This window comes from Pelobates fuscus, chromosome 3, assembly GCF_036172605.1.
Source record: "Pelobates fuscus isolate aPelFus1 chromosome 3, aPelFus1.pri, whole genome shotgun sequence".
Taxonomy (NCBI): Eukaryota; Metazoa; Chordata; class Amphibia; order Anura; family Pelobatidae; genus Pelobates; species Pelobates fuscus.
The window spans coordinates 419,418,668-419,427,593 of record NC_086319.1 but is presented as its reverse complement, the minus strand read 5'-3'; positions in this window follow the sequence as shown (position 1 = coordinate 419,427,593).

Here is an 8,926-nt window from a genome sequence, read left to right as displayed (position 1 = left end):
ACCCACTCGCTTCTTGTGAGGTCCCCTTGTCCCTGCATCTGTCTCCCTGACCTGCCTCAGCCTGAGACGTCCCTGCCCTCACACCGCTGTCCTGGCCTCCCCCCACGGCCTGAGGGGCCGTCATACATCCGACATCACCATCACTCCCCTGCCCCCCAGCATTCGCACTAGTGGCTGACTCACCGGGACGTGTCCGCTTCGTGCCACCGCTCACATGACTCCCAGCCGGCCTGGCCTCCGTCCCGGCCGTCTTCCGAGATCCGCCCAGACCGTTCCTCCTGCCAGCCGCGGAACCGCGTGGCTTGGATCCATCCGCCACCATGCGCTGTGCGGCCGTCCTCGCCAGGCCGCTGCCGCGCCCCCCGGAGCGAGCCGTGCGCCTGCCTGGCTCTGTTGACCGGGGCTCACCCGGACCGTCGGTCTCCCCACCTCCCGCCGAAGGGCTCCTCCTCCGCCGCGCTGCAGGCCCAGCGCCCGGGCTCAAACGCTGAGGTGGTCTCGTCCTCCTCGCCGGTCGACGGGCCGGTACCGCAGGAGCAGGCCCAGCAGTCCCCAACTGCTGATGAAGCCAATCCAGTCCTCTGTCCTTCACCGCTGCCCGAACACCATCCGGGATCTCATCTAGCGACGCCATAATCCTGCAGAAACGACAAAGAAAAAGAACCTCGCCGACCTGACACAATTTACAGGTAAGAAAGGCTCTGGTTAAAATGGCCCCTATTCAAAAATGGCTGCTCTTTATACTCCCTGTCTCCGCCCCCAAGCTCCATTAAACTAAGCCAACCCCCAAACACTAGCACCTGCCCACTTCCTGGCTCTGTCAAGGCCCACTCCTCCTACTGCGTTGTTCCATGGGCTTCAATGTGTTCATTATCAGTGTATAGATACTCAGTATCATTATACAGAGCGGTGTGTTCATTATCAGTGTATAGATACTCAGTATTATTATACAGAGCGCTGTGTTCATTATCAGTGTATAGATACTCAGTATCATTATACAGAGCGCTGTGTTCATTATCAGTGTATAGATACTCAGTATCATTATGCAGAGCGCTGTGTTCATTATCAGTGTATAGATACTCAGTATTATTATACAGAGCGCTGTGTTCATTATCAGTGTATAGATACTCAGTATCATTATACAGAGCGCTGTGTTCATTATCAGTGTATAGATACTCAGTATCATTATACAGAGCGCTGTGTTCATTATCAGTGTATAGATTCTCAGTATCATTATACAGAGTGCTTTGTTCATTATCAGCGTATAGATACTCGGTATCATTATACAGAGCGCTGTGTTCATTATCAGTGTATAGATACTCAGTATCATTATGCAGAGCGCTGTGTTCATTATCAGCGTATAGATACTCAGTATCATTATACAGAGCGCTGTGTTCATTATCAGTGTATAGATACTCAGTATCATTATACAGAGCGCTGTGTTCATTATCAGTGTATAGATACTCAGTATCATTATACAGAGTGCTTTGTTCATTATCAGCGTATAGATACTCGGTATCATTATACAGAGCGCTGTGTTCATTATCAGTGTATAGATACTCAGTATCATTATGCAGAGCGCTGTGTTCATTATCAGCGTATAGATACTCAGTATCATTATACAGAGCGCTGTGTTCATTATCAGTGTATAGATACTCAGTATCATTATACAGAGCGCTGTGTTCATTATCAGTGTATAGATACTCAGTATCATTATACAGAGCGCTGTGTTCATTATCAGTGTATAGATACTCAGTATTATTATACAGAGCGGTGTGTTCATTATCAGTGTATAGATACTCAGTATCATTATACAGAGCGGTGTGTTCATTATCAGTGTATAGATTCTCGGTATCATTATACAGAGCGCTGTGTTTATTATCAGTGTATAGATACTCGGTATCATTATACAGAGCGCTGTGTTCATTATCAGTGTATAGATACTCAGTATCATTATACAGAGCGGTGAGTTCATTATCAGTCTATAGATACTCAGTATCATTATACAGAGCGGTGTGTTCATTATCAGTGTATAGATACTCGGTATCATTATACAGAGCGCTCTGTTCATTATCAGTGTATAGATACTCAGTATCATTATACAGAGCGCTTTGTTCATTATCAGTGTATAGATACTCAGTATCATACAGAGCGCTGTGTTCATTATCAGTGTATAGAAACTCAGTATTATTATACAGAGCTGTGTGTTTATTATCAGTGTATAGATACTCAGTATCATTATACAGAGCGGTGTGTTCATTATCAGTGTATAGATACTCAATATCATTATACAGAGCGGTGTGTTCATTATCAGTGTATAGATACTCAGTATTATTATACAGAGCGCTGTGTTCATTATCAGTGTATAGATACTCAGTATCATTATACAGAGCGCTGTGTTCATTATCAGTGTATAGATACTCAGTATCATTATACAGAGCGGTGTGTTTATTATCAGTGTATAGATACTCAGTATCATTATACAGAGCGGTGTGTTCATTATCAGTGTATAGATACTCAGTATTATTATACAGAGCGCTGTGTTCATTATCAGTGTATAGATACTCAGTATCATTATACAGAGCGCTGTTTTCATTATCAGTGTATAGATACTCAGTATTATTATACAGAGCGCTGTGTTCATTATCAGTGTATAGATACTCAGTATTATTATACAGAGCGGTGTGTTCATTATCAGTGTATAGATACTCAGTATCATTATACAGAGCGCTGTTTTCATTATCAGTGTATAGATACTCAGTATTATTATACAGAGTGGTGTGTTCATTATCAGTGTATAGAAACTCAGTATTATTATACAGAGCTGTGTGTTTATTATCAGTGTATAGATACTCAGTATCATTATACAGAGCGCTGTTTTCATTATCAGTGTATAGATACTCAGTATTATTATACAGAGCGCTGTGTTCATTATCAGTGTATAGATACTCAGTATCATTATACAGAGCGGTGTGTTCATTATCAGTGTATAGATACTCAGTATCATTATACAGAGCGCTGTTTTCATTATCAGTGTATAGATACTCAGTATTATTATACAGAGAGCTGTGTTCATTATCAGTGTATAGATACTCAGTATCATTATACAGAGCGGTGTGTTCATTATCAGTGTATAGATACTCGGTATTATTACACAGAGTGGTGTGTTCATTATCAGTGTATAGATACTCAGTATCATTATACAGAGTGGTGTGTTCATTATCAGTGTATAGATACTCAGTATCATTATACAGAGCGCTGTGTTCATTATCAGTGTATAGATACTCGGTATTATTACACAGAGTGGTGTGTTCATTATCAGTGTATAGATACTCAGTATCATTATACAGAGTGGTGTGTTCATTATCAGTGTATAGATACTCAGTATCATTATACAGAGCGGTGTGTTCATTATCAGTGTATAGATACTCGGTATCATTATCCAGAGCGGTGTGTTCATTATCAGTGTATAGATACTCGGTATCATTATCCAGAGCGCTGTGTTCATTATCAGCATGTAGATACTCGGTATTATTGTACAGAGCGGTGTGTTCATTATCAGTGTATAGATACTCTGCATCATTATACAGAGCGCTGTGTTCATTATCAGTGTATAGATACTCAGTATCATTATACAGAGCTCGGTGGGTAGATACTCAGTATTATTATACAGAGCTCGGTAGGTAGATACTCAGTATTATTATACAGAGCTCAGTGGGTAGATACTCAGTATTATTAGACAGAGCTCGGTGGGTAGATACTCATTATTATTATACAGAGCTCGGTGGGTAGATACTCAGTATTATTAGACAGAGCCCGGTGGGTAGATACTCAGTATTATTATACCGAGCTCGGTGGGTAGATACTCAGTATTATTATACAGAGCTCGGTGGGTAGATACTCAGTATTATTATACAGAGCTTGGTGGGTAGATACTCAGTATTATTATACAGAGCTCAGTGGGTAGATACTCAGGATTATTATACAGAGCTCGGTGGGTAGATACTCAGTATTATTAGGCAGAGCTCGTGGGTAGATACTCAGTATTATTATACCGAGCTCGGTGGGTAGATACTCAGTATTATTATACAGAGCTTGGTGGGTAGATACTCAGTATTATTATACAGAGCTTGGTGGGTAGATACTCAGTATTATTATACAGAGCTTGGTGGGTAGATACTCAGTATTATTATACCGAGCTCAGTGGGTAGATACTCAGTATTATTATACCGAGCTCAGTGGGTAGATACTCAGTATTATTATACCGAGCTTGGTGGGTAGATACTCAGTATTATTATACAGAGCTCGGTGGGTAGATACTCAGTATTATTATACCGAGCTCAGTGGGTAGATACTCAATGTTATTATACAGAGCTCGGTGGGTAGATACTCAGTATTATTATACAGAGCTCGGTGGGTAGATACTCAGTATTATTATACAGAGCTCGGTGGGTAGATACTCAGTATTATTATACAGAGCTCGGTGGGTAGATACTCAGTATTATTATACCGAGCTCAGTGGGTAGATACTCAGTATTATTAGACAGAGCTCGGTGGGTAGATACTCAGTATTATTATACAGAGCTCGGTGGGTTACTCAGTATTATTATACCGAGCTCAGTGGGTAGATACTCAGTGTTATTATACAGAGCTCGGTGGGTAGATACTCAGTATTATTATACAGAGCTCGGTGGGTAGATACTCAGTATTATTATACAGAGCTCGGTGGGTAGATACTCAGTATTATTATACAGAGCTTGGTGGGTAGATACTCAGTATTATTATACAGAGCTCGGTGGGTAGATACTCAGTATTATTATACCGAGCTCAGTGGGTAGATACTCAGTATTATTAGACAGAGCTCGGTGGGTAGATACTCAGTATTATTATACAGAGCTCGGTGGGTAGATACTCAGGATTATTATACAGTGCTCGGTGGGTAGATACTCAGTATTATTAGACAGAGCTCGGTGGGTAGATACTCATTATTATTATACAGAGCTCGGTGGGTAGATACTCAGTATTATTATACAGAGCTCAGTGGGTAGATACTCAGTATTATTATACAGAGCTCGGTGGGTAGATACTCAGGATTATTATACAGTGCTCGGTGGGTAGATACTCAGTATTATTAGACAGAGCTCGGTGGGTAGATACTCATTATTATTATACAGAGCTCGGTGGGTAGATACTCAGTATTATTATACAGAGCTCAGTGGGTAGATACTCAGTATTATTATACAGAGCTCGGTGGGTAGATACTCAGTATTATTATACAGAGCTTGGTGGGTAGATACTCAGTATTATTATACAGAGCTTGGTGGGTAGATACTCAGTATTATTATACAGAGCTTGGTGGGTAGATACTCAGTATTATTATACAGAGCTTGGTGGGTAGATACTCAGTATTATTAGACAGAGCTCAGTGGGTAGATACTCAGTATTATTAGACAGAGCTTGGTGGGTAGATACTCAGTATTATTATACCAAGCTCAGTGGGTAGATACTCAGTATTATTATACAGAGCTCGGTGGGTAGATACTCAGTATTATTATACAGAGCTTGGTGGGTAGATACTCAGTATTATTATACAGAGCTTGGTGGGTAGATACTCAGTATTATTATACAGAGCTTGGTGGGTAGATACTCAGTATTATTATACAGAGCTCGGTGGGTAGATACTCAGTATTATTATACCGAGCTCAGTGGGTAGATACTCAGTATTATTATACAGAGCTCGGTGGGTAGATACTCAGTATTATTATACAGAGCCTGGTGGGTAGATACTCAGTATTATTATACAGAGCTCGGTGGGTAGATACTCAGTATTATTATACAGAGCTCGGTGGGTAGATCCTCAGTATTATTATACAGAGCTCGGTGGGTAGATACTCAGTATTATTATACAGGGCTCGTGGGTAGATACTCAGTATTATTATACAGAGCTTGGTGGGTAGATACTCAGTATTATTATACAGAGCTTGGTGGGTAGATACTCAGTATTATTATACAGAGCTCAGTGGGTAGATACTCAGTATTATTATACAGAGCTCGGTGGGTAGATACTCAGTATTATTATACAGAGCTTGGTGGGTAGATACTCAGTATTATTATACAGAGCTTGGTGGGTAGATACTCAGTATTATTATACAGAGCTTGGTGGGTAGATACTCAGTATTATTATACAGAGCTTGGTGGGTAGATACTCAGTATTATTAGACAGAGCTCAGTGGGTAGATACTCAGTATTATTAGACAGAGCTTGGTGGGTAGATACTCAGTATTATTATACCAAGCTCAGTGGGTAGATACTCAGTATTATTATACAGAGCTCGGTGGGTAGATACTCAGTATTATTATACAGAGCTTGGTGGGTAGATACTCAGTATTATTATACAGAGCTTGGTGGGTAGATACTCAGTATTATTATACAGAGCTTGGTGGGTAGATACTCAGTATTATTATACAGAGCTCGGTGGGTAGATACTCAGTATTATTATACCGAGCTCAGTGGGTAGATACTCAGTATTATTATACAGAGCTCGGTGGGTAGATACTCAGTATTATTATACAGAGCCTGGTGGGTAGATACTCAGTATTATTATACAGAGCTCGGTGGGTAGATACTCAGTATTATTATACAGAGCTCGGTGGGTAGATCCTCAGTATTATTATACAGAGCTCGGTGGGTAGATACTCAGTATTATTATACAGGGCTCGTGGGTAGATACTCAGTATTATTATACAGAGCTCGGTGGGTAGATACTCAGTATTATTATACAGAGCTCGGTGGGTAGATACTCAGTATTATTATACAGAGCTTGGTGGGTAGATACTCAGTATTATTATACAGAGGTCAGTGGGTAAATACTCAGTATTATTATACAGAGCTCAGTGGGTAGATACTCAGTATTATTAGACAGAGCTCGGTGGGTAGATACTCAGTATTATTAGACAGAGCTCGGTGGGTAGATACTCATTATTATTATACAGAGCTTGGTGGGTAGATACTCAGTATTATTATACAGAGCTCGGTGGGTAGCTACTCAGTATTATTATACAGAGCTTGGTGGGTAGATACTCAGTATTATTATACAGAGCTCGGTGGGTAGATACTCAGTATTATTATACAGAGCTCGGTGGGTAGATACTCAGTATTATTATACAGAGCTCGGTGGGTAGATACTGAGTATTATTATACAGAGCTCAGTGGGTAGATACTCAGTATTATTATACAGGGCTCGGTGGGTAGATACTCAGTATTATTATACAGAGCTCGGTGGGTAGATACTCAGTATTATTATACAGAGCTTGGTGGGTAGATACTCAGTATTATTAGACAGAGCTCAGTGGGTAGATACTCAGTATTATTAGACAGAGCTTGGTGGGTAGATACTCAGTATTATTATACCAAGCTCAGTGGGTAGATACTCAGTATTATTATACAGAGCTCGGTGGGTAGATACTCAGTATTATTATACAGAGCTTGGTGGGTAGATACTCAGTATTATTATACAGAGCTTGGTGGGTAGATACTCAGTATTATTATACAGAGCTTGGTGGGTAGATACTCAGTATTATTATACAGAGCTCAGTGGGTAGATACTCAGTATTATTAGACAGAGCTCGGTGGGTAGATACTCAGTATTATTAGACAGAGCTCGGTGGGTAGATACTCAGTATTATTATACAGAGCTTGGTGGGTAGATACTCAGTATTATTATACAGAGCTCGGTGGGTAGCTACTCAGTATTATTATACAGAGCTTGGTGGGTAGATACTCAGTATTATTATACAGAGCTCGGTGGGTAGATACTCAGTATTATTATACAGAGCTCGGTGGGTAGATACTCAGTATTATTATACAGAGCTCGGTGGGTAGATACTGAGTATTATTATACAGAGCTCAGTGGGTAGATACTCAGTATTATTATACAGGGCTCGGTGGGTAGATACTCAGTATTATTATACAGAGCTCGGTGGGTAGATACTCAGTATTATTATACAGAGCTTGGTGGGTAGATACTCAGTATTATTAGACAGAGCTCAGTGGGTAGATACTCAGTATTATTAGACAGAGCTTGGTGGGTAGATACTCAGTATTATTATACCAAGCTCAGTGGGTAGATACTCAGTATTATTATACAGAGCTCGGTGGGTAGATACTCAGTATTATTATACAGAGCTTGGTGGGTAGATACTCAGTATTATTATACAGAGCTTGGTGGGTAGATACTCAGTATTATTATACAGAGCTTGGTGGGTAGATACTCAGTATTATTATACAGAGCTCGGTGGGTAGATACTCAGTATTATTATACCGAGCTCAGTGGGTAGATACTCAGTATTATTATACAGAGCTCGGTGGGTAGATACTCAGTATTATTATACAGAGCCCGGTGGGTAGATACTCAGTATTATTATACAGAGCTCGGTGGGTAGATACTCAGTATTATTATACAGAGCTCGGTGGGTAGATCCTCAGTATTATTATACAGAGCTCGGTGGGTAGATACTCAGTATTATTATACAGGGCTCGTGGGGTAGATACTCAGTATTATTATACAGAGCTCGGTGGGTAGATACTGAGTATTATTATACAGAGCTCAGTGGGTAGATACTCAGTATTATTATACAGGGCTCGGTGGGTAGATACTCAGTATTATTATACAGAGCTCGGTGGGTAGATACTCAGTATTATTATACAGAGCTCGGTGGGTAGATACTCAGTATTATTATACAGAGCTTGGTGGGTAGATACTCAGGATTATTATACAGAGCTCGGTGGGTAGATACTCAGTATTATTATACAGAGCTCGGTAGGTAGATACTCAGTATTATTATACAGAGCTCGGTGGGTAGATACCCAGATTAATATACAGAGCTCAGTGGGTAGATACTCAGTATTATTATACAGAGCTCAGTGG